This window comes from Stegodyphus dumicola, chromosome 10 (genome assembly GCF_044657685.1).
Source record: "Stegodyphus dumicola isolate Sdum_Otavi_A_Nest chromosome 10, ASM4465768v1".
Taxonomy (NCBI): Eukaryota; Metazoa; Arthropoda; class Arachnida; order Araneae; family Eresidae; genus Stegodyphus; species Stegodyphus dumicola.
The window spans coordinates 118,893,747-118,918,887 of NC_140777.1; the positions used below are offsets into that span (position 1 = coordinate 118,893,747).

Consider the following 25,141-nt stretch of genomic DNA (forward strand, 5'->3'; position numbering starts at 1 on the left):
GAACGCTTAAGTCGCTGAATACTGGTATTTGACCGGGTTCGTATCCCGTCAAACGGGCTGACTGCATGGTTGTTTTCATGGTTTTTTTCATGTGTTATGTGAATACGAGCCAGTTTCCCTTAGAAAGTCCTCCACGAAGCCATCCTTTCCTTTAGGCAACGTAGCTTCCTTTAGACCTCGCATGCTTTGTCGTAATCAAATAAATCAGATCAAACGATTTCGGCATAGTATGTTAAAAAACAACTCTATACTTTCCTAAAACCGATATACAGTAGTTTTGAATTATTTAGATTGTAGCAAAACACCCGCTATGAGAAAAGATGGTTTTGTGAAGTATTTCTAAGAGAGGGTGGTTCTTATCCATGTTGCATACGGGCAAAACCATAAAAACTCCCATACAACCAGTTCAATGGCCATGATTCGAAGCTAGTCGATTCCGACACGGGTCGAACTACCAGTGTCCAGTGGTATTACCGCTGGGCTGCTGGCGGGCCAGATTATATGATCAAACTTATATAAGCCAAAATCGAAGGAGATAGAAAACAAATTTTCGAAGGTAAGAACTGAGAAAACAAATTTTCGAAGGTAAGAACTGACAAGGCTTTAAATAAACAGCAATATCTATTTAAGAAAACAACACAGAATTGTGTCCCATTAATGATAAAATTTATTTTGATGAATTAAAATGTTGAAAGACAATTGAGATCTAGAAATTCAGTTTTTCTGAGCAAATATGAATCTTAAAAGTGCTACAGAAAGTATTAATAGTGTTAAATCATATTATTCGGTTAGAATTTTAAATGGTATACTGAAAGTTTACAAAATAGTTCATTTGCATTTATAATACTTCTTTTATTTCAACAGTAGAAAAGTTATATGAAAACATTAAAGAAAACCTTGTAACAAAAACTTCATCTTTTGATTTAAAAGAAATTAATTGGATCTTTTAAAATTAGAGCAGAAATGCAAACTAAATTTCTTTTTATAACAATAAAAAATATTAAGCTAACTCGCATGTTAGCACAGACACTTTAGCACATAATGATTCTTCAGTTTTAATGATAGTGGCATCATATTTTAGGAATGAGAGCCTAGAACCATGTACGAAGAACAATTGGGGATTTAAAAAAAAAATATTTTGCGTGAAATTATTTATCGCCGTTTTCCCACCCTGCAAATAATCTATGGATGGCTATGTCCAGGACGTTTTATAAAAAATTCATTTCTATTAAAATTAAGTAAAAACAAAACTCTCTTTGGAATAAAATTTGAATTTGAAAACTACGCCACATTTAAGATGCTTTTTTGCCTAAGTTTTAAACTAGTTTCAGTGATTAGAAATCCTACATTATATTCATTATACGAGACTGTATAGAATATAAAAGTAGGTATGAAAGACTCAAAGAAAATTATTCCGTTTTATTTAAACTAAACCATGTGTCTTATTAGTTTGGCTTTACTATAAATACTGCTTTCGTCAGCTTCCACCAGAATACAGATTAGTTAAAACAAAAAGCATAGCGAAGGAAATCGTTACCATATTTTGCCTTCCTGTTGCTAGAACAGGTTTACCGAGTTTAGTTTCGGAAAGCTGCATTTGCTTCGCGAATGATTGGAAGCCAGCCAAAGCTTACTTAAGAATGTGCTAATCATATTCACATTTTAATTTGATTAGAAAATTTACTTTACATATTCCGCCATCTTCAGAAATTGTGTTTCTGTTATATTATTGAGTTTTGCGTAACTGTTAGGCTGTGTTAAAAAATTTTTTTTTTACTTTAAGTCTCGGATTTCAGTAGCCTGAAGGTAAGACAGGACGATAAGTCACCTGATTGTCTTTACGGTTCTAGTACTTTGTCAGTTTAAAGTAGCGTAAAGCCGTAAAAATTAATACAGTAAGTTTAATAAAACATTCAAAGTACTGGAAAAAAAAAAAAAAAAAAAAAAAAAACAGTGCATCTTTTTTGGCAGCAGTTCGACTATGAAGAACATGTCTATAGCTAAGAATTCGTTTTCCTTGCACATTTTTCTTTAGATAATAATTTCTCAGAAACTTTGTTGCAACTTGAATACTAATAAAAATCAAGATATGAATTTCTTGAATTCATTTTCGAGTTTGAAAATACTTAAATAACACGGGCCATCAGCGGCTGAGTATCTGAACACTGGTAGTTTAACCTAGGTTCGATTCCAGAAAAACTTGCTTGCTGCATAAGTGTTTCCTTGTTTCTCTCCCTGTATCACGCGAATAACAGCCAGTTTCCTTTAGAAAGTCCTCCACTAAGGCATCCCTCCCCTTATTAGGATAGATCTCACTTGCTTTGCCATAATCAAATAATTCAGTAATATTTCAAGTAGATCAATATATTATAAGTACTTTAAGTAAAGACAATTAAAGAAAACTTTATTTAAAAAAATTGTAACATAAAATTAATGAAATTTACTCATTAATAGCATTAATTCTTATTCCAGGTGTCAAATACCCTTGTATTGGCTGGCAGAACCCTCGAGTTTCGCGAAATACAGTTTTAAGAGCATTGGTCTATAACAGCGTTTTGAATATAAACAAGATAGGATAATTTTGTAAAAGGAGATGGAAATGAGCCAGAAATACTAAATTTGTTCGCAAATCGATAGATCCTGTAGAGAATGTTTGAGAGGTAGATTGAGAATACTATCCCTCTTTGGTTTAGCGAGAAATTGGATTACACAATTTCTCCGTTGTTCAAATATAGCTTAACTGGGATTTTTCAATATAGAAAAATGAGAATTATTCGAAAACGTTGTTATTAATATTAAATCAATTTTATCTGCAAAAAAAATTCAATTTGAGTGAAAGTTTTCAGATTTTAACGATTTTCAGATCAAAACGGTTTGTTAAGGTTTTTTACGCTGTCTCTGAGCTCACAATCTACCAGTCCGTTCTTGATTTCACTCCTGCTGTTCTTTTCCTTCTTCTTCTTTTTTTGTAATCTTTTTAGCTTTATTATTGAATATCGTTTCTTTGCTCTTATGCCGTATACAATTCAACTGCAAAATCACAGACAGTTTAAAAACAGCATAACAGCGTATGTTTAGATGTTCCGATGCTATGTTAAGTACTGGTCTATTTTTCAGTTTTTTTCAGTTCATCATATCAAGGTTCAATTTTCTTAATGAGATGACCTGCAAAACGTTTTTTCTTTTTTATTATTGGCATTTTTTGTGCTAATTTCATTTATTAAATATTACGTTCTTCGCACTTACGCCGCATAAATTTCAACTCAAGAGCAACCTCGCAAATATTTAAAAGCAGTATATCTTTAGAATTCCCGATAGACAGTCCCAGAGTTTGGAAATGTTTTATTCCATACAGTGTTGCTGCTGCTAGTTTACGAATCGTTGAGTTTGTTAAACAAAAAATTTATTAAAGTTTTACAAAATTTGAAATAAATAATAAAAAATACAACGTTATTCTCTGAAAATACTGAATGTTTTTAATTAGATAGACCACGGATTAAATGCATTATTATTTAACTTCCTCTGATTCAAAAGTAAGAAACGGATATTCTTAAGAACTGCATATATTGCTTTAAAATAGCTTGGTTTGTTAATCCTCAGCAGACATATTCGGTTTGAAAGATAAATATCTTATATTTTGCCGAATGGCAACAGACTCGAATCAGAAGTGAAGCGACGCATTTGTAATGATTCGAAGCAAAATCGCCTTTCGAAATTAATAGTTCGGTTGGGCTAGAAAGAAAAACATATATTGATTTTAAATGATTCCAGCTATGGTAATTTCCGAGTCCAGATATTAGAAGAGCTGTATTTAAACATTAATTATAAATGGATATTTTTATTGACGTTTGTATGTACGTATTTATCTCGCATAACTCAGAAACGATTAGCCGTAGAATGCTGAAATTTTTTACACAGAACTGCTATAACATCTAGTTGTGCCCCTCGCTTTTTTTATGGCAATCGGAAATAACAAAAGTATATATAAATGCATACGCATATACAGCCATTTCCTTACTCTGCCTTTAATTTTCGTAATCGTTGGTCATAGTCATATACTTCTAATTAGAGAAGTGTTTTAAATGACGAACATATTCATGTTTTAGAAATGCCAAATTTCAAAAAAAAAAAAAATAATTTTGGACAAATAACCAAATTATTTCCTATTTGAATATTTGGGAAAGTTTTATACTCACTATGAAAAAATAAAATTATAAGAAGACTCTCATTTGACAAAAGTGGATCGGGATATTTAATTTCAAAATTCGTAATTTTTAGAGCCATTTTCAACTTCTCATTTAATTAAGTTAGAAAAATTTGAGGCTGTAAATATGTGTATAATTTCATAAAGCGTACAATTAAGACATGTAGCTCCCGCATCAATTTTTTTTATATTTATTTACATGTATAATTATTATTCATGTTGTTTTTTGATAATTATCATATCTTGGAATGAAACATAATTCGGATCTGAAATGAACTCAGTTCAGATTCTATACAAAGTTCACAGTATTTACAGATGTTAGAAAGAGATAAAATCTTATCTTTTCATTTTTTTTCTTCTTTTTGTTTTGCATATGACATAACAAGACCAGGATTTGATCCAGATTTACTCAACACTTCATATTCTTGACTGAAAAACTTTTCATTCAGGCTACTGTCTAAAAATGAAAACTTTGTCACTTAATGCGGACACTACACCCACTCTTCTAATTTAATCGTTTATCTTCCTGACCTTTCCTGTCTTGAAAACTGATTAAAAAACATAAAATATAGCCATGTAGACGTCCTTAACTCATAAAATCGCCAAGTGGGAGCCAGACATTAGAGACATTTGACATATTTCCTCTAAAAGAGATTTTTAAAAAAGTTATCTTTAAAATAAGCTTTCGATAGTTTTGTTTTATCTTTTCCCAAGGCATATTTCTCTACATTACTTCCCATAACTTAACGCATTCCTGTGAATGTTACAATATGTTACAAATTTATTGAAATAAAATTCCTTTTAATGTTAATAGATTTTTGATTATATTATTAGATGAATGATTTATGATTAAATTGGTTAGGAGAAGAATACCGTATTTCCTCATTTATTTTACTCTCTAGTGAAAGGGTTGCCAACCCTTTTGTCCCTAAGAGCAAATTCAAGAATATCTGCTGGACGGCAGGCATCATTTACTTTTCCAAGGGGAATTTATTGTAGTTGCTAATAATACATGCACGTTAAAAAAAATAAAAAACAGAGAGATCGGTCGCATTTCGCTTTGTGCTGGGATCTGTGTTCGACGCAATTTCTATTTCGTTAAAATGAGAACACGTTCGCATAGAATTTTATTGAAAACTAAAACATTTTTATTGTGATCGCACAGCGGTGGGCACACGTCAAACGATTGGCTGCCCCATGGTGCCCGCGAGCATAGAGTTAGAAATTCCTGTAGCGTTTTGGGGCTAAAATCTGAAAACTTTTAAAATATTGGCATAATTTTACTTTTCCCTAACCGTAGACAGTTTTTCCCTCTGAGGGCTAGCTTATGGTTAAGTGGTATTCCCTTGATTATTTTTATTTTTATTTTTATTCAATTTATGCCTTCCATCTGTAGTCTTATCTACTGCTGATGTGTTCTATCTTCCGAAATCCGAGTCTAGTTCGCCTTCGTACCGCCGATGTTCCTCTTGGAAACAGCGGTCAAGATTCATTCAAGTGAGGTACCCCTGAGGCTTTACGAGTTAACGGAGTCAGACATTTCCGGCTCAGTTATCGTGAGATAACGGCTCATTATACGTCAGATATTGTAATGATGATATTACTATGTATTCTTATTGGAATGCAGGTTTCTTTTAAAGAAATAATATTGGGATAGTTACCACTATTTTATTCATGACTACTTTTCATATTCTTACTGTAACTGTGTTGTTCGGAAATGAAATTACTCTCATAATTTTCCTGTCTTGATTTTAGGTAGATTTGTTTTAATGGCCAGCACTAGCCATTTTTAGGCTCCCGCCATTACTAAGGCCAGAAGCAAAAATGATTACAGCTATGAAGCAACTTTTACCGCCTATGAAGATCCAGACAATTTACATCTCCGGGATTCGAACCCGGGCCCTTCGGTTACGGCAATAAGTGTCACTAGCCACTTGCCCTTCTGGGCGGCAATTTCGCTAGATAAAATTAGTTTAAAAAAGGGCGAAAATGCTCGAAGAAACACAGTACACTTTTGCCTACTTTTGATATTTTGTGACATTAGTTATTGCTTTTGACACTTTTTGACATAAGTCATTGTGGTACTAGTCATTCCTCGCTTGTACACTTTAATACCCCCTCGTAACAATGTTCCTTTACTTTGGATTTAACATTCAAGAACTTAACGTACTTATTTGTTGAATAGTATCGTTATCACGTGGCAAAAGTTAAAAATTAATTTAAAATAATAAATAAGTAAATAAAATAAAAATAAATGAATTGTTTCTAGTAAATCGCAACTCCTCGCTCAACAAAACTTGTAAACATTCTAAACATTATCCATTCCCATAGACATAAATATATATAGTTACAGTTGCAAATTAATTAAAAATAAAGAAGGATGTGTAACAACAAAACAACAGAGGAATGTTTCTCTTCCAGATGTCCGGATAGCATTCGCATTCGATTTAAAGTAAAAGTGCTGGTCTCATTGTTCGTTTTCTCTATGTTTAATGTGAACAAACCAGTTTTTCATAGAAAGACCTTAACTAAGGCATACCTTCCTTTAGGCAAATAGCCCTTGTGTGGTTTGCCGCATTCCAATTAGCCGTAACCTCATAGTCTAAACCAGCGGTCGCCAACCGGGGATCCATGAAAACTTTTTGATGTTCCGCAGAAAAATTGGGACATTATTTATATTTTTATGAAGATTCAGTTTCAAAAATGACGAGTAAAAAACCTATTATGGAAGATGGATTATACATTTTTTTAAATTTTAGTTACTACTTTTAGCGAAATTCCTTCTGAATTTAGCTACTTTTGAGCTACTTTTGCAGGTATATCTAGCGACATTTTAAAGCGAGAGTTGGCATCCATGTATATGCTACTGTTATCAATAATAACGCAAACTGGAAATCTCTTTCCTTTTCAGTTACAAACATATGATATTGTAGTCGTCACTAACACAGTTTTTCCTCGTATCAATGGGCATCTTAATGGATTTTTATGAGAACCATCTGCTTTCTTGTTTATAATTGCTTCACTGGAAATTTCCGTTTTGGTTTTGTCTAACTGTTGATCGATGGCGCCATTGCTGAGTAAGCGATGCTTATTATGTTTACAATAATTAAAAATTGGGGCCATAACAACTATCAGTTCATTGATATTGCTTTCTGTCGGTTTGTTCTTGCTTTTCGTGAATTTCCTTTTCAGTGATATGGAAATGCGAAGCTTTCTGTACAAGAAGGTAAGTTTTTTGTACTTTCATGTAATTTTTCAATGTGAGCGAAATATGTGTAGTTTGCTGATTGTTATTGTATAAATGAATTATTCTTTTTTAAAAAAAATTCATATTAGTGGTCCGCCAAATATAAAATTATATATGTAGTGGTCCTTGAAGGTCTAAGGGTTGACGACAGCTGGTCTAAACCAATAGTTCTCAACCTGTGGTATGCAAGAGAAAAAAAGGTGGTACGCAAAGAAGCGAAATATTTTTAACTATTAAATTCAAAAATTAAAACCCCTGATTGAGTTTTTTTCTCCAACACTCGTAAATTTATGCGATCTGAGCTTTGTTCAAGAGTGATGGTGGTAGTAGTACTTTGTAATGGTGGTACTAAAGGTTTTCAATTTTTGTTTAGATGGTACGCGTTAGTCAAAAGGTTGAAAACCGCTGGTCTAAATGGTAACTGCTTTCCTTAGATGAAGGTCTCTTTTGATAAAAAAAAAAAAAAGGATGGGTTAGATATATTAGATTAATAGATTAAGGCTAAGTTCAGTTTAGTTTAGCATTAGATTAGTTTCTTATTTTCATATATTGAGTGGAGACTTTTCTGTAAGCCCGAGAGAGGGACCATCTATATTCTTACTCTGAGATAATAAAAGGTGAGTTTAATTCTTCTCTGGACTTTTCATTCACACACTTAGACTCAGCGATAAGTCGCTGCATTGTTCAACAAGGTTTCTACTAAGTTAAGCATACACTTGATAGGAACGCTGGTGAACTTATCTACTCACACTGGTGAATTACATGTTCCCAAGGGATAACATCAGGCCTATGGGCTTAACTATGGAAGCAAACTTTAATTAAGTCAATAATTTACTATGGAAAACAAGAAACAGGCTGTATTATTTTGAACGAGGTTTTTAAGAATTATGCAGTTTTATGCTAAATATTTTTAAAAAATACACCAATTCATCAAGAGCACCATCCCATTAATTAAAATCGAACTTTTCGTTTAATTAGGTTCTTTGATTTTTTCTGAAAATTTTTTTGTGTTTGTAAAATGTAAAATAGTAATGATACAAAAATAATAAAACATAAATATAATAAAGCATTTTTTTTTCAAAAACCTTGGTTCAGTCTAATTTATCAAATTATTCATGGACAATTATTTGTATTATGACTGTGTTATATGCTGTATATTATAGAAAAGTGTAAGCGGGGTGTTGAAGGAAACCATTCTTTTAAAAGACGTCGATGCAAGAAAAAGGTTAGGATTCTTTGATTGAAAAGTTCATTCGTGTTCGGAATATGATATAACACATTTACATGACTTCTACACCCCAATTACAATAAAAGTGATATGGGTTAGAATAGTTGCTTCTATTTCGAGAAGTTTCTCCGCTTGCTATTCGCTTCCTGCTTCGATAGGAAATCTATAGCAGACATTCATTGAACTGTAAACACACCTTCCTTCCCAGACATAAACATCGAGCTGCGGAACCGAACGCTCGTATTATGCAGATCTTTGATTGATATATCGAGTTTAATTGTCTTCTTGAGTGCAATTAGATAAGGAATATCCATTTATGTAATTCTCCAGCCATTTAACTGATACTTGTTTCTTTGTGAATCTTTTGCTGTGATCAACAACGATAATTATAAATATTTCGTTTTAGTTCTACAAATGCAGTTCACACTAATGAATCCGATGTTAAACAAACGAAATAACCTAATTTGGATACCGAATACGTGCCTTAAACCAATGATCTCAAACTGGCCCGCGAAGGAATTTGTATGCCCCCCGAAGGCATTTCAATTTTGCAATTGTTACAAATACTGTTTTGCAAAGATTTCAAGATTTTAGTCATCTGAAGTATGATTTTTGTATTATTTTCATTTGAGTTATAAAAGAACGATAATAACGCGCCAGAAAATCTAAAAATGGAGCTAATTAATTTACAGTGTGGTATAGTTTTATTCAAAGGCTTCAAGATAGAGATTTTATTATTTTTTTGTACTTGTCAAAAAATAAATAGGCTTAGTTATGAATTTTTCTTTAAAAATAATTGCTTTGTTTAAGAAAGCATTTGTATGCGAATAAAATTTTTTTCACTATTGAGAATTAATATAAAAGAATCCGATGGACCGATGAACATCCGTAATGAGGGCCCACCAGTGGCTGAGTGGTAGCATCGCTAAATACTGGTAGTTCGGTCTGGGGTTCGAAACCTTCCGAACGGATTGTCTGCATGGAGGTTTCCGTGGTTTTCCCCATGTGTAACATGCATACGAGAAAGGGAAAAGTCCCTTAGAAATTCCTCCACGAAGGAAAACAGTCCTAACACGTTTAATTAATCGTTTAATAACTTATTTTAATTTAAGTTTCAGAGAAAATTTACGAAGTGGGACAAAACTTGAGAATAAATAACGACAGTCTTTCTTTTATTCTTTAACTTTTTCTTCGACGCATAAATAAAAATACATTTATTTTTCAGTAATTACAAAGTTCTATATTTCTTACTGTAGCTCGATACCTGTTGGCGTTTCGATGTATGTGAATAATTATAAAATTCTTTAATTCCTGCTATAGCATGATAATTGGTGTCGTGCTTCGATTTTGATAAAGCTTGTAACTTTGGAGGGAAATTATCTTCAGCACGGATTGTAGATGCTCGTCGGTCAATCGGGTCCTTTATTAATAATTATCAACTGTGAAAAAAATGCTATTCGCATGCAAATTGCATTCTCAAAAAAGGCAATTATTCTTAGCTCAAAAATTCGTAACTAAGTTGATTTATTTCTTGACAAGTACGAATAAAATTTAATAAAATCTCTATCTTCAAATGTTTGAATAAGATTTACATCAAAACAGAAGAGAAATAATATTAAACATAAAAACGCAAAATTAGATACATAAAATTAGTAAAATTCTTGCAGATTTCTTTGCTCCTGATGAAGAGGGACCTATACCTGTTTGCCCTAGAAATCGATTGAGATTTACGGCAAATACAAGGTTATTTGCTAATTTTATGTAAGATTTATATCACATTAAAAATTAACTAGCTACCATTTTTAGATTTTTCTGGCTCGTTATTCATGTTCGTTTTTAACTGAAATGAAAATAATACAAATTCATACTCCAAATAACTATCATGAAATCTTTGCAATTTGCAAATTCTAGTCTTGAAATCCTTGCAACACCGTATTTGAAAGAAACATATTATTGAAACGCTTTCGCGGACGTATAAAATTGCTTCAGTGGCCGCGTGCAGCCCTCAGATAGCCAGTTTGAGATCCTGGCTTAAGGCATGTATTTATCAAGTGCTAAAAATCAATTACAACTGTTCATTTGAGGTGTTAGTCTGGAATTTGAATCGAATTTAAAAAAAGTGATTAATTGAAGGAAACTTTACAGTCAAACTATGCCCCCTCTTCAAAAAGAGGATGCTTACAATGCACATACTAGAATAATGCTATATATATAAATCTAACGCAAGGGTTCTCAACTAGACGGGAATTCTCCTGGTAGGGATTGCATAGTTTCAGAGGGGAATGCGGTTTTGATTTTTATTATCTAATCAATAAAACACGTTAAAAAATCTAAATCTAAACGCATATGTATTTTTTAATTTTTGGAAAGGAGGGGATGAACAGTGGTGAAAGGGGTGCATATAGCAAAAAAAGTTGACAACCTCTGGCATAATATATATAAGTGTCGAGATATGGATCATGCGAGCTGAATTTCATCGTTCGACCAATTACAACCTGAGATATGTAACTTTATTTTGGGGGGCGGCGGATTCACTGCACATTATTTGTCATATCTAATCTCCGTGAATTCTAATTGCCTAATGCTGAAGGATGTTCATTCCCAATCTGCACAGAGTAACCACAATACTTGACCACTGACATCTAACCACTAAACTCTTAAAAGATGACTAACATTCCGCTTCTTAATTTCCTTTTACTCGTAACGACTGAAATTCTTTATGAACCATTCTTACGAACTTCAAAGAACATAGACTGCATTCATTTTATTACTACAATGAAATTTCAGTTCAAGAATTTAATTCGTTCCGGAAGGCAGATTCGGCAACTGAAATGTTCGCAAGCCGAAGCAATTTTCTCCGTAGGAATTAACGAAATTGGATTAATTCGTTCCTAGATTACAAGTGATTGCTTATTTAAACTTTACAGCAGTACTTTGCGCAAAAATTCATAACATGACAGCAATATAAATCCTAAAGGAAAAAGAAAATAGATAAAATAGATTAAATAGATAAAATGGATGAAAACTTAAAGAAAGTGGATGGCATAAGTGGAAAATGACGAGGAAGATATTGTTTGGACGTGGAATTCCTATCCGGAAAGCATCAAATTATTGTCTTTAAGAGGCATCGTCTTTTATATTTTCTTTGTTTTTAAGTACCATGGACTCTTTTTGAGACACAGTGAGCCTCCGTTTCACTCGAAATATGTCCAACTTGATTTGTTGTTGCCTACGTTTTAAAATTTTTCTGAAATGAGACATGGAATTGCTTTGGAAAATGCTTATGCTGTAGTTTGCTACTGTTTTATCAGGATGGTATCGATGCATGAAAACTTTGCATCTTTTTCCATTTTGTACAAATTTCGTGGATCAGAGAACTAGGATAATTATTTTTCTTCCTTCCTTTATTTATTTATTTATTTGAACTACTTCTCCCACAATCACCTTTTGTTGCTGTTTCTGAATTTATTCTTTCTAACCGAACTCATTTTTATGGTTCCTCTAATGACTTCACTACGTCGTCACTGTTTACTTCCTGGCCCATGTTTACAGTATCATAATCAAAAGAAAAATAAAAAATAGCTTGATTTCTTTGTCTACTGTCAATCTCGTCTTAATTTCCACTAGGGTGAATTCCCGTCTCTTGTCACTTGCTGCCAGGATACGTTAACGAGAATTAAGCAATGGAAAATATTAAAATGATATTTCCAGAAGTCTCTGAGTGTTAATTATGTAGCATCAGGCTACCTCAAAACACTTTTGAAAATTGTATGTTGCTGATTTGATTGTTCATAACTTGAGACACCATTCGTTAACCGAGGCATTTTTAGTTCAAATAATTTGCTCGTGATCAGAGATTTCATTCCATTTCAGATTCTGTTTGAAAAAGTTTAAAATTTTGAATCCAGATGTAATGTGAAATCTGATTTGAAATATATTTGATACAGCAAGTTTTTAAGACCGCAGAATGAATACTTGATTCAAAACCTATTGTTTTATTGCGAGAAATGATTTCGTGGATTCATGAAGCTGCCGTCTTCCGTGGTAGCAAATTAAATAACAAAATAGTTTATGATGCAGCAAATGAGGATCTTGTTTAAAGTCAAGGACCTTACAAAACAGCAGTCAGTTTTAATTATAATATGATATTTATCATGTAGGTTAATAAGGGTCACAAACTCTTTACGACTCTGAACCTTGAAAAAAGGAACAAGGCGGTAATTCTGTTGCTCAGTATTTTAAATGCGAGATCGTGAGTCTGATGGCAATGATTTCAAGAAGAAAATAGAAAAAAAAATTGCTAAACCATTTCTGACTTAAATTGTCGGCTATTATTACACAGTTTATTCTGAAAAATAGTAATAATGGTAGTACGAGTAATAATAGTGAAGGTACTACCAACACGTAAATTTCTAAATGTTGCAGAAGCCTTATATTCCGCGTTCCCAAAACGTCCTTAGCCGGGCCTTTATTTTCGCAATCGTTGGTTGTAGACAAGTACTTCCAGTTAAAAAAAAAATTTTTGAATGATGCGAAAATTCATGTTCTTGTATTTTTAAATAAAAAAAAATCATTTGTATGAAATGTGAAATCTAACTCTTTGCACGTGTCTCCATTCCCTATACTTACATTTAAGAGCATTTTGTACTCGTTATAAAAATAAAACACAAAAAATTGACTCGCGTACAAAACAAAAACTGACCAAGATGTTTAACTTCAATTCTTAATCGCAATCAGTCATATAATTTCTATGTTTCGTATAGAAATGAATGGATTTCGGAAAATCGATATCAATATCCGAAAGATTCGAATTCCGTGCCAAATTTTCAGATTATCAGTATTGTGTGGTGGAGGAAAACATTTAAAAGTATGTACACAGATAAAAATAAATACATATGTAAATGAAAATCTAATTCTAATTAGATAACAGTAAAATCTCTAAGCTAATTTTAGAACAAATTTTATAGCTTTTTATTACTAACTGTCTCGAAATTTGCTTTTATTTCCTTAATGCGAAAGCAGAAGGGGCAAAAATTACGATTGTATATGTGGCGCTATCAAAAACGCTTTTGAGTTGGCTGCTATAACTCAAGAGTGCTGATGAATTTTGCAAAGGTTTACTTCATAATGTAAATGAATTTAAATGAGTTCTTGGAATATACATTACTTACCATACATTAATTCGGAATATTATTTATCTTGCTTCTCATATACACAATTCGATTTACACGGAAGCTGGTTATTTATTTCTCTTCAATATGCTAGCAAAATATATTATTTACTGTCTAAAAATAAAATTAAAAATGTTCTAAAATGAAAGTTTCAAAATTTCTGGGTGCATCGCTGTAATACATAAAAGAAAAGAAAAAGCGACTGTCATTTTTTTGGTTACCATTTTTCTAACCTTGTAGATCCATTAGGGTTTTTTGAAGCAGGAAACGGGGAAGATGTGCAGTGTCCTCACTGGGATTTGAATCCTGGATATCTCGAATACGCATCAAGTATGCTTCCAATTACTCAACGAAAGCATGCGGAAAAGAGGGAGAGAAGACATTATATCGTGATGTATATTTACACTCATGTCCATAAATTAAGGATAATGCAAAATCAGGCAAAGGAAGAGTTAGAAGCAAAACAAATTTGACTTATTTGTAAAGCTTATTTATTAAACAAAAGGTAAAGAGCACAAAAAGATGCTATATGTTTGATATTATTAAAAAATTAGCGATTTCTGGAACAAATTACAAAAAAAAGCATATTTACAAAAAACCAATATTACATGGTTGGTATGATTGTTAATACATTGTATGTCTCCCAGACGATGCAATACAGTCCGTACAACGCCTAGGCATGCTGAGTATCAAATTATCGATCTGATCTTGGGGGATATTACACCACTCAAAAAGCAATGCTCTCCGAAGTTCCGGTAGGCATGTAGGAGAAGGTTGACGGGTTGCAACTCGTCGGCCAAGTATGTCCCACGCGTGCTCTACTGGATTCAAGTCCGGTGAGAATGCTGGCCAGTCCACACGGGTGATATCCTCCGACTGAAGGCATTCGCTTACGATGTTTGCACGGTGAGGACGGGCGTTGGCATTCATAAACACAAATTGTGCGCCCATGGCGCCCCGAAACAAACGTACATGTTGTTCCAGAAAGACGTCCCGATAGATTTGGCTTGTGATGGTTCCAATTTGAACATGCAGGTCAGTTCTGGAACTCAGAATAATTTCACCCCCAAACGAGCACTCCTGCACCACCGTAACGGTGTTGTTCAGTGATGTTTTCTTGGTGGTACCGGGTACCTGGAGCTCTCCATATGAAAGTCCGGCGAGAATCAGACTGCAAACTAAACCTGGTCTCGTCGGAAAACATCACACAAGCCCAATGTTGCGGTGTCCACAATGCATGCTCTCTACTCCAAACTAACCGCAGGCGACAGTGAGTTGCAGTAAGTGGAACGCATCTGACAGGCCTACGAGCATATAGACCAATCTGCCCTAAGCGTCTGTACACGGTCTACCTTGAAATTGTCGTACCAGTGGCTGAAGAGAGCTGACGAGACAGGTCTCAGGCTGTGCTCCGCCTGTTTCTTTTGGCAGTAACTGCCAAATACCGGTCCTCATTCGGCGTTGTAACTCTGGGGCGACCTATGCTGTAACGTCTACTCACATTACCATCATCTTGGAATCGTTACCAAAGCCTGGAGATGACACTCTGGGCAATTCCAAGTTCGTCTGATATTTCCAGTTGGGTACGCCCACATTCCAGACGGCCGATAATTCTACCACGTAAAAAATCATCCAAATGCGTCCTTTGTGTCATAACTATTCGGTTATTGCACAGAAATGCTTATAAAGCGCCTGCGAACAATTTTACTTCTTTGCCTGTATTCCTTATATATCACTCTCTTACACTCTCGTCATTGTGACGTACCATCGGTGTCATCTGGTTACTTCCTGAAATTTGCATATGATTCTTGAAGATGTGTGTAGTGATTTTACAGGTGATATATTTATTTTAGAGTTCGATTTCCGCGTGACTCCAAATTATCCTTTATTTATGCACATGAGTGTAGTTTATATTATCTATGCAGATGCAGCATTTCCTAATACAATTTTATAAAGACAACTGAAATCACAAAATGTGTTCCCCGGTCTCGTTTGATACTAAGGAAAAGGAAACTCGTTGACTGGTATATACTGTCTGTGTGGCAAGGGTTTCAAAATACGCGGCAAACTAGATGTCCGCTTGAGAGATTATGGTGGTAGTAGAAGAGAGATAGGATACCCTCGGACCGTCTCCTGGGGTGTTCCTTCTCAAAAGTGGAGTGGAACTCCATAGTTAATGTTGCCGGTTATATTTACATTATAAAGTATTTCTCCCGCCTTCTCTGCATGCCTTCGTGGTGTGGTGGTCTGCACGCTGGGTGCGTATTCCAGAGGTCTGTGGTTCGATTCCCGGCGAAGGCGCTGCTAATTTTTCATTTCTCCTGCTTCCAAAGAAATATTTAATGTCTCTACAGTGGCACCCCAACTAAAACGGTGATGGATGATGAATCTCTACACCCAGGATTTGGCGACTGGGTCCCCTAAAAACCCCAGTCGCCCTTTAAAAGGGGGAGTATATAAGGTACTTCTCCCGCTTTCTTTGCATGCCTTCGTGGTGTGGTGGTCTGCACGCTGGGCGCTTATTCCAGAGTTCCGCGGTTCGATTCCCGGTGAAGGAGCTGCTAATTTTTCATTTCTCCTGCTTCCAGAAAAATACCTAACATCTCTACAATATGACCAGATGGTGAAATTTTGGTATTTTGCCCACTTCTACCTGTACGTGTGTTTGCCGAAAAAAAAATGAAGCGGGTTTTCGCTTTTACGGGAAAAAAGAGCAGAAATGATGTTTTGGATTGGATTGGATTTGCTTAAGATTGCAAAACTTCAGGTAAGCTTCGCAGTATTTTTGGGAACTTATGTAGAGCTTTCTTAGAATACTAGAAGTAACACTAAAATTAATATTTGGAAGTATGGATAGAAATAAAAGATGACTATTAAACGGCTAAAGACTTTATTCTCTTTTAAGCCTTCCACATAAGCTATAACAAAAGAATTATTTCCAAACACTCAGTGACAGATATACAGATATAAGCGTACATCTGGTAAATTCAATGCAGGACGAGTTGCTAAGAGATAAAGCTCTACCCCTCCCCCTTTGCTACATAATTTTTTCCCGAATGTCCCACTACTCAATTTCAGTTTGATGCATCATCATGATAACCACCAGCTCGTAGACTTCCTCTATTTCATTATCTTTCCGACACTCAAGGGATATTTACACCTTTCAAAAGAAACGGTTAATTGTCTGAAATTTGGGTATCACTTATTTGAGGAATGTAAAAATACTGATTTATTAAATTATGAAAAGCGTATTAGAAGGAAGGGATTTTAATTTATAAGATTATGGAAAGTATATTATGGTGAAGCATATTAGGGCTGTGTGTCTAAGAAAAGGGAATGCCTTGATGGAGCACTTGATAAGGGAAACTGGCTCGTAATTATGATACACATTGGAGAACATCACAAAAGTGTCCATGAAGTAAGCTTGCTTGGAGGAATTTTAACCTCGTGTGAACTTTCAGTACTCGTATGAACTGTGTCCAGTGGATTTATCCGCACAGTCGCTGATGACCACAAACTTAAAAAATAGTGAAGTTTCGGATCATAATTTAACTGATTTTGCTTAAGCATACCCATTTAAAAACAATGTTTTAAAAAGTAGATTTCGTACTTTTGTTTCTAATTAATTGCCCTGTAAATGGAAAGTCTTAACTGCCAGAATTGACTTGATAATTTAGTAAAGATACAAGGAAAGTTTCTTTTTTATTTTCAAAGAATGATTTGAGAGTTTGGAAGCAATAAGCTATAACTGAAAAAATTAAGCTGAGGATTTACAGATGGTCACATAAGTTTTTCGACTATTAACGTTGTGCCTAAAGACAGTCTGTACACTTGGGCACTACACCAGCTCAGAAACCAGTCTCTAAAATGTTACTTTCCTTGTTTCTGCGACGGAAAAACTGAATTATGGAAAAACCATGGACATGCGACATGCGACGGAGGACGTGGGCACCCACCCTTTCACTGGTGGACGTGGCGTCCACCAGTGAAAAAAAAAAAAAAAAAAAAAAAAAAAACCATGGAAGGATTTGTAACCCTCTGAAATCTGATGTCAGGAGATGTGAAAAATGAGCAACGCCTTCACCGGGAATCGCCTCTGGAATACGTGCCCAGCGTGCAGACCACTACACTACGAAGGCATGCTAGGAAGGAGGGAGAATTACCTTATATACTTCCCCTTTTAAAGCGCGACTGGGTTTTAGGAGACAAAATCCACAAATCCAAAGTGTGGAGAATAATCATCCAGCACCCGTTTTAGTTCGGGCGCCACTGTAGAGACATTAAATATTTTTTGAAATCAGAAGAGATGAGAAATAAGCTACACCTTCGCCGGGAATCGAACCACGGACATCTGGAATACGCGCCCAACGTGCAAACCAGTACACTACGAAGGCATGCTATAAGAAGGCGGGAGAAATACCTTATAGGTTTATCCTAAGTTTATAACCATTAAATTTATGAACTTTTCCTAACTCGCATAGCTTCAGCTTACAATTCCTTACCAGAATGAGTTTTTAGAATCACGTTAAATGCAAATGAGAAGGAGTGGTATTTAAGTCGAAGTTCCACTGACTTCTGGAGAGAGAATCAGAATTCCTGAATAGCGCGCGTTTGCCTTTTGGCTGCGTCTCTCTAAGCTGTTACTACGCTCGACCTTATTATGTGCACTTGATAATTCGATATTTAGGGGTTAACCAGTTTAGATTGGTGTTAGCTCCGGCTAAATCTCTTTAATTAGGCATTATTTTTATACTTTTGAGTTTAAGCTCAAGTGGAGGCTTTGTTGTACGCTCTGAGAAAGGGGCCGACTGTATATCTTTATTGTGAGCAATAAAGGGTAATTAGCCCTTCTTGAGTTTACGTTTCTATTCCTAAACTTAAGCGATTATTCGCTTAGCTGTTCATTAGGTTCCTCAACGCTTAGTTAATAGACAAAAGGGAGAAAGGAACGCTACAACGAAAAAAAAAAAAATCTTTAAATCACGCCATTTATTAATTGATACAAATTTTATTCACACATTTAAACATACAGATTTGATTAACTTTTTTTTTCATTTTTTTCAAAAAATAAATATGATCGGTTACAAATTGTTGCACTAAGAATGATCGAGAATAATCGCTTTGTTTGAGAGTATATTAAATTTGAACAGATCTTTTCCCACAGCAGAAAGTTAATAAGAACTCGATTACAGATGAGCTTCTACAATCCGTGATGAAGATAATTCCTAGTCATTTTTCTCCAGGGCTCCAAACCTTATCATAATTAAAACGCCATCCAGTGTCAAGCTGTAATAAGAAATAAAGAAGCTTAGAATTATATGTACACAGATATATGCAGTTTAACTTATATGCCGAGGAAAATCGAATAAATAAGACAAAAACTATCAGATTGTCATTATTCATCCTCAGATTTGTTTGGTTTGAAAAATTTTCTCTGAAAACATGGAAAGCTTTTATAATTAATTTACTTTTAGTCTAAATTAAAGTAAGTTTATTAAAGATTAATTAAAAATATTAGAATTATTTGAAATAAATATCTTAAATATTAATATTTGGCTATGAATATGCTGGAATTACAAACTGTGACTAACAAAAATTTGTTGCTGATAGTAGCTTGAAATTTCCAATAGAAAATAAAAATAAATTTGAATTTTTCCTTTGTGTCGTAATTATTCTTGTTTATATGTATGCTTTGATACATATTTCGCAAGCGAAATTTAAAATTTACTTCAAATATTCTTTATTTTGTTGATAAAATTTTTTCATTTTGCTAAAAAAATTGTGGTTCCTCAACTGTTTTTGGAACGGGCAGTCGGTGCGTGTGCAATTTGAGTTTGAGACCACTGGGTCAGGCGATCACAAGAGCCTTGTTGTAAAATTAGCCCGTTTAAGGAATCTGTTGTTCAGTCTCAGTGTGACTTATTAATTATGCTATAAATATTGTTAAAAAGGTATAATGTTAGGGATAAAAGGTAGCTATAAATTGTATGATTATTTGACTAAGAAAGATTGTTATAAATAAGGCAAGAATTTGATAGAATTTTTAATGCAACAAAATTTAATATCAGGAATATTAATATGCTGGATAAAACTTCGTATTCCAAAAATATTTCATTAATCTGCAATTATTATGTATTTAAAAAAGTTAAAAAGATCGAAAATTTCTAAGTATTTAAAAGTTAATTTTCTTTGATTTAATCAAGCTTATTCAATACAAAAGAAACTGATGTAGACACCATATGACTTCCTTTCACGACCTATTAAATTACACACATTTTTTTGCTGCACTTCGTATTCGCACTTTAAACTTTTTTCCTCGAATTATTCTAACTGAATTGACCTATCCCTCGAGGCAGGTTGAAATGATATCAAAAACTGCAGAATTTGAAAGGAAATATCCCTATCAATTTTTGTCGAACTGAAGTCAAATTTCTCATAATGTTTGTTTTTTCATAAAGAGTATAAAACTTTCCCAAATTTACGTACAGGAACCGGAAGACAGCATTAAAAGTTAAACTTTATTATTTATCTAAAATTAATTGCTTTTTAACTTCACATTGCCAAGATATGAATATTTTCGTCATTTAAACGATTTCTGTAATTGGAGATATATGACTGCGACCAATGATTGCGAAAATAAAGGCCGGGTAAGGGGGATGAATATACATAGTATATACTTTTAGTACTGCCGATTGCAATAATCAAGAGATGTCATAGTAGTCCATATACACGATTTCCCTATCAATTTTTGTCGAACTGACGAAAGTTCTACGACTGATCATCTGCGAGTTATGAGGGCTATATATGTATATACTTTTAGTACTGCCGATTGCAATAATCAAGAGATGTCATAGTAGTCCATATACACGATTTCCCTATCAATTTTTGTCGAACTGACGAAAGTTCTACGACTGATCATCTGCGAGTTATGAGGGCTATATATGTATATACTTTTAGTACTGCCGATTGCAATAATCAAAAGATGTCATAGTAGTCCATATACACGATTTCCCTATCAATTTTTGTCGAACTGACGAAAGTTCTACGACTGATCATCTGCGAGTTATGAGGGCTATATATGTATATACTTTTAGTACTGCCGATTGCAATAATCAAGAGATGTCATAGTAGTCCATATACACGATTTCCCTATCAATTTTTGTCGAACTGACGAAAGTTCTACGACTGATCATCTGCGAGTTATGAGGGCTATATATGTATATACTTTTAGTACTGCCGATTGCAATAATCAAGAGATGTCATAGTAGTCCATATACACGATTTCCCTATCAATTTTTGTCGAACTGACGAAAGTTCTACGACTGATCATCTGCGAGTTATGAGGGCTATATATGTATATACTTTTAGTACTGCCGATTGCAATAATCAAGAGATGTCATAGTAGTCCATATACACGATTTCCCTATCAATTTTTGTCGAACTGACGAAAGTTCTACGACTGATCATCTGCGAGTTATGAGGGCTATATATGTATATACTTTTAGTACTGCCGATTGCAATAATCAAGAGATGTCATAGTAGTCCATATACACGATTTCCCTATCAATTTTTGTCGAACTGACGAAAGTTCTACGACTGATCATCTGCGAGTTATGAGGGCTATATATGTATGTACATACGTACAAATGTCACGAAAAAAATCCATTGAATCTATTTTGAATCCATTGTAGAAACTGTTTTGGAAACACGAATTCTTTATTCTGCTCGTACGTGCAAGCATCATCACGCAAAAAAATAATCAAAATGGATATTTCCGCTGAAATGTGATGCCGATTACTATACTTTCTTTACTTCGTATAATGAAGAATTAATGAGCACATATTGAACAGTTTTAAATAGCTGTCTGTTGTAATTGCAATTAGGTGTAGATTGATTATATTTGCAATAATTTTAAACTTACTCATTTTTTTTAAACATTGTGTACAATTAGTTTCATTTGTTTGCTGTTGTGAATATCCGATAATATTTGAAGAAACAACTCAGTCGTCAGCTTAGATATATATTTATACTGTTACTGTAGAAAGAAGCACGATGGAACAAATACAGTTATTTCTTCAAAACCTTAACTTTTTCACTGTTCTAATAAAGAAAAATAAATTCCAGTACTGCTTTTAAAAGCATCTTCGAGTATAATGACTTAAGTAATATTAGTTAATATATTTTTTTCAATGATTCTCCGAAAACTTTTACCAGCATAAATATACGAATGGTTTCTATTCATTTTATTTTGCTCGAAACACTGAGGTAACCACCATTTTCTTCCAATAAACTTGTTTAACTGTCGATTTAATGTATAGTTTTCATCATGTAGAGGTACTCTGATTCAAGATTTTGGGGGCGGTGATTTAAAAATATGTACTTTCAGTTTAATATCGTTCATTGGAAAATAAAAAGCTATTGCCAATCTAACCGACATAAGATCTGTAATTAATTTTTCATGTAAAAATAGTGTGTATTGCTTATTAGTGAAACAAAATAAACTAACGTTTCTCAAACTTTTATCTGCTGGGGACCACTTTTGTTAATCAGAATGTTCTGTGAGCATTCTTATTTTTGGCTCCTTCGAAACCAACGTTTTAGCATATGTTATTACCACTTATATTTTAAAAGTATAATTAATTAAAATTAATTACATTTTACACATTTATTTAATGATGAATTTGATACAGTTTTTCTCTAGCTATTTTGCCCCATGCACCCCCTTCACGATCACTAGATCATTTCCCTCCTCCTTTAAAAAAAAAACTCAAAAAATACATATAGACATTTATTTAGATTTAGATTAATTTTTTAATGTGTTTTACAACTTAAACAACAAAAAGCATAGAAAATGGTAAATGTTGATAAACGCCAAAACTTAGAAAGTAGTTCTTATATTCCTAAACTGAAACTAATTCGTAACAGCTAAATTTAAGGTTGAGCACATTTCCAAACTATTAAATTCAACCTGGGGGGAGGGTGAAGTTGTCCCTGAGTTAATAAAACGAAATTTTTATTTGCTTTTAATAAATGAAGGCTATTAGAGTTTAGTTGTTTATTAAATAAATGTTAAACATAAAACATAGCTGTTTTATGTTTGGATGTATATTGGTAAGAAGCATCACAGTCATAGTGCTTTAAATCCTTATGTTGCTGTTAACACAACAGTGAGAATTTCCTAGGTACAGTAACAAGTAATCGATTCCATAAACTGTCAGTCTTGGGAGAAAACATATGTTCAGATGCGCATGCGTATTGGAAACTCTGAGATTTTCAGTTACAGTGTGGTATATGCACAGTTAATTTGAATTTTATTTATTTTTTTAACTTTAGGGGAATCCCCAAGAGTAGGCTTCGAGAACCATTTGTTGTCCAGAAAGCCCAGGGTCAGGATTGCTGAACTAAACTGTTTAAGATCTATGTCTTTTTCTCGATAATATTTCGATACATTTTGCTGGCCATAAAATTGTGAACGGGATATTTGCTTTTTGTACATCCTACTTCTACGGTGTGATTTCATTATTACTTGCAAAACAGAATATTGACTTCTTACGAAAACTACTTGTTAGCATTTGTGCTTTTAGTATAATAATAATTTAATTTTTAACTAAATATATTATATAACTTCATTGAAGGTTAGTTTTATATTATTCATAACGATAAAGCACTCGAAGGCTACTTCTGCTTTAGGAATGATGCCTTCACGGAGAATATTTTAGAAGAAAGTTTCCCCTACTTAATGCTTTTCCTGAGTTTGTTTTGGTTTATTTGATTACGGCAAAGCACTCGAGGGCTACCTGCTTATTGTTATCTATGTTGCACATGAGAAAACCACAAAGGTGTCCATGCAGCCAGCATTTTCGTCTACAATCAATCTCAGGTCGAACTATCAGTGTTTAGCGACAATAACCACTAGGCCGCTGTTCAGGGAAAAATCAGAGTAACCTCTAATCTATGCAAGCATTATATTAATTATCTGAAACGAAGCCCAAAATGAATTACTAATATCTAGCTGTTATCCACTGGTCCGTTAATCGAGTCGTATTTACTAAAGAATTTCTGTCTAACTTTGATACTTGTGAATAAAACAAGCGCAAAAGTAAAATCTAACAGGAATGAAAATATTGACAGTGATTTCAAATTTCGCTTCAGTAAAGTTCGGTGACAGATTTTGACTTGTTTAGTTGGCATGTTGTACGTATGTAAGATCAAATATTTTTCATTATAAAAGTGCAGATTTACATTTATTGACAGATTCACACGTTTTAACTAGAAATGGTTCCAATGCATAATATTAGTCTCTCATCTCCCCAATGATACAGAGCTAGCCAAACATACATACCTTTGGTAGAGGGTTCAAATTCCGAAAGATGCAAGCACTTTAATGCATTTTCAGAATTTCAGAACGGGATTCTTAAAATCTATCAGTCTAAAGTTCTGTAGAGTAATCGGTAGTAGGACTACGAAAAATTCATATTCCATTTCATGAACATGGTTTTGGTCAGAAATGGGATTTTAGGACAACCATTTTTAAACCGAACTCATGTATACCATATGCATTTTGACCTATTCGTAAATATTAGCTACTGCGGTAGTTTTCATTACATTGTTTGGAATACAATTAAATAATAAATTAGATAATTTATGAGTTTGAAAAATCACTCACGGCTTTCTGATCATTAACTCTTGGAGCCCACAGATATGCCTAAGAATCGCTGGGTTAGCCCAGAGATGCCCAACCTTCTTCTTGCATCGACTCCTTTTAAAAGGATAGTTTTCTTCATCTGCCGTAATACAAGTAACTGCATATAAATAACTTGAAGAGAACAATTATTCTAAGAATAAAAATGATTTATTAAATATATGTTTTATTATTTCTATATAATTGTTAATTTTAATTTTACAAATATAAACACGTTTTCAAAAACAAAATCACCGATTCCAATTGTACTTACGTTCGATTTTAATTAACGTAATGTTTGTGCTTGGTAAACTGATGCAATTCGTCTAATATTTGGCATAATTTTGCTTAACATAATTCTCAAATCAGCTCATTCAAAAACATTCAGCCTGTTTCTTGTTTTTTTCCAATAAGTTATTGACTTCACTAAAGCCTGCTTTCGGATGACATTTAAATTCTAAAATTTAGAGTACCCATGCGTTTTGAATAAGCTTTGTACTTGAGCATTCTCGTTCAGTGCAGTCAACTCTTTTTGAAACTAATATGAAGACCAATTATATCGCAACTGAGCCATTCTATGAGCCTTGCTGGCACATTCGGTTTTTCAATG

The 25,141-nt window shown here is 33.7% G+C and overlaps 1 long non-coding RNA gene across 3 annotated transcripts in view; it reads right to left on the minus strand.

Moving 5' to 3' along the window:
- Nucleotides 1-18,824: 18,824 nt before the first annotated feature.
- Nucleotides 18,825-25,141, minus strand: part of LOC118186413 (uncharacterized) — a 110,782-nt gene continuing 104,465 nt past the window's right edge. For 2 of the 3 annotated variants that reach the window (XR_015043526.1, XR_015043525.1), the window contains exons 2-3: nt 24,517-24,634; nt 18,825-19,136 (exon numbers count right to left, since the gene is read on the minus strand). This is a non-coding gene — a long non-coding RNA (uncharacterized LOC118186413). The remainder of the gene's footprint in view (nt 19,137-24,516; nt 24,635-25,141) is intronic. The other variant, XR_015043524.1, reaches the window with a different exon arrangement.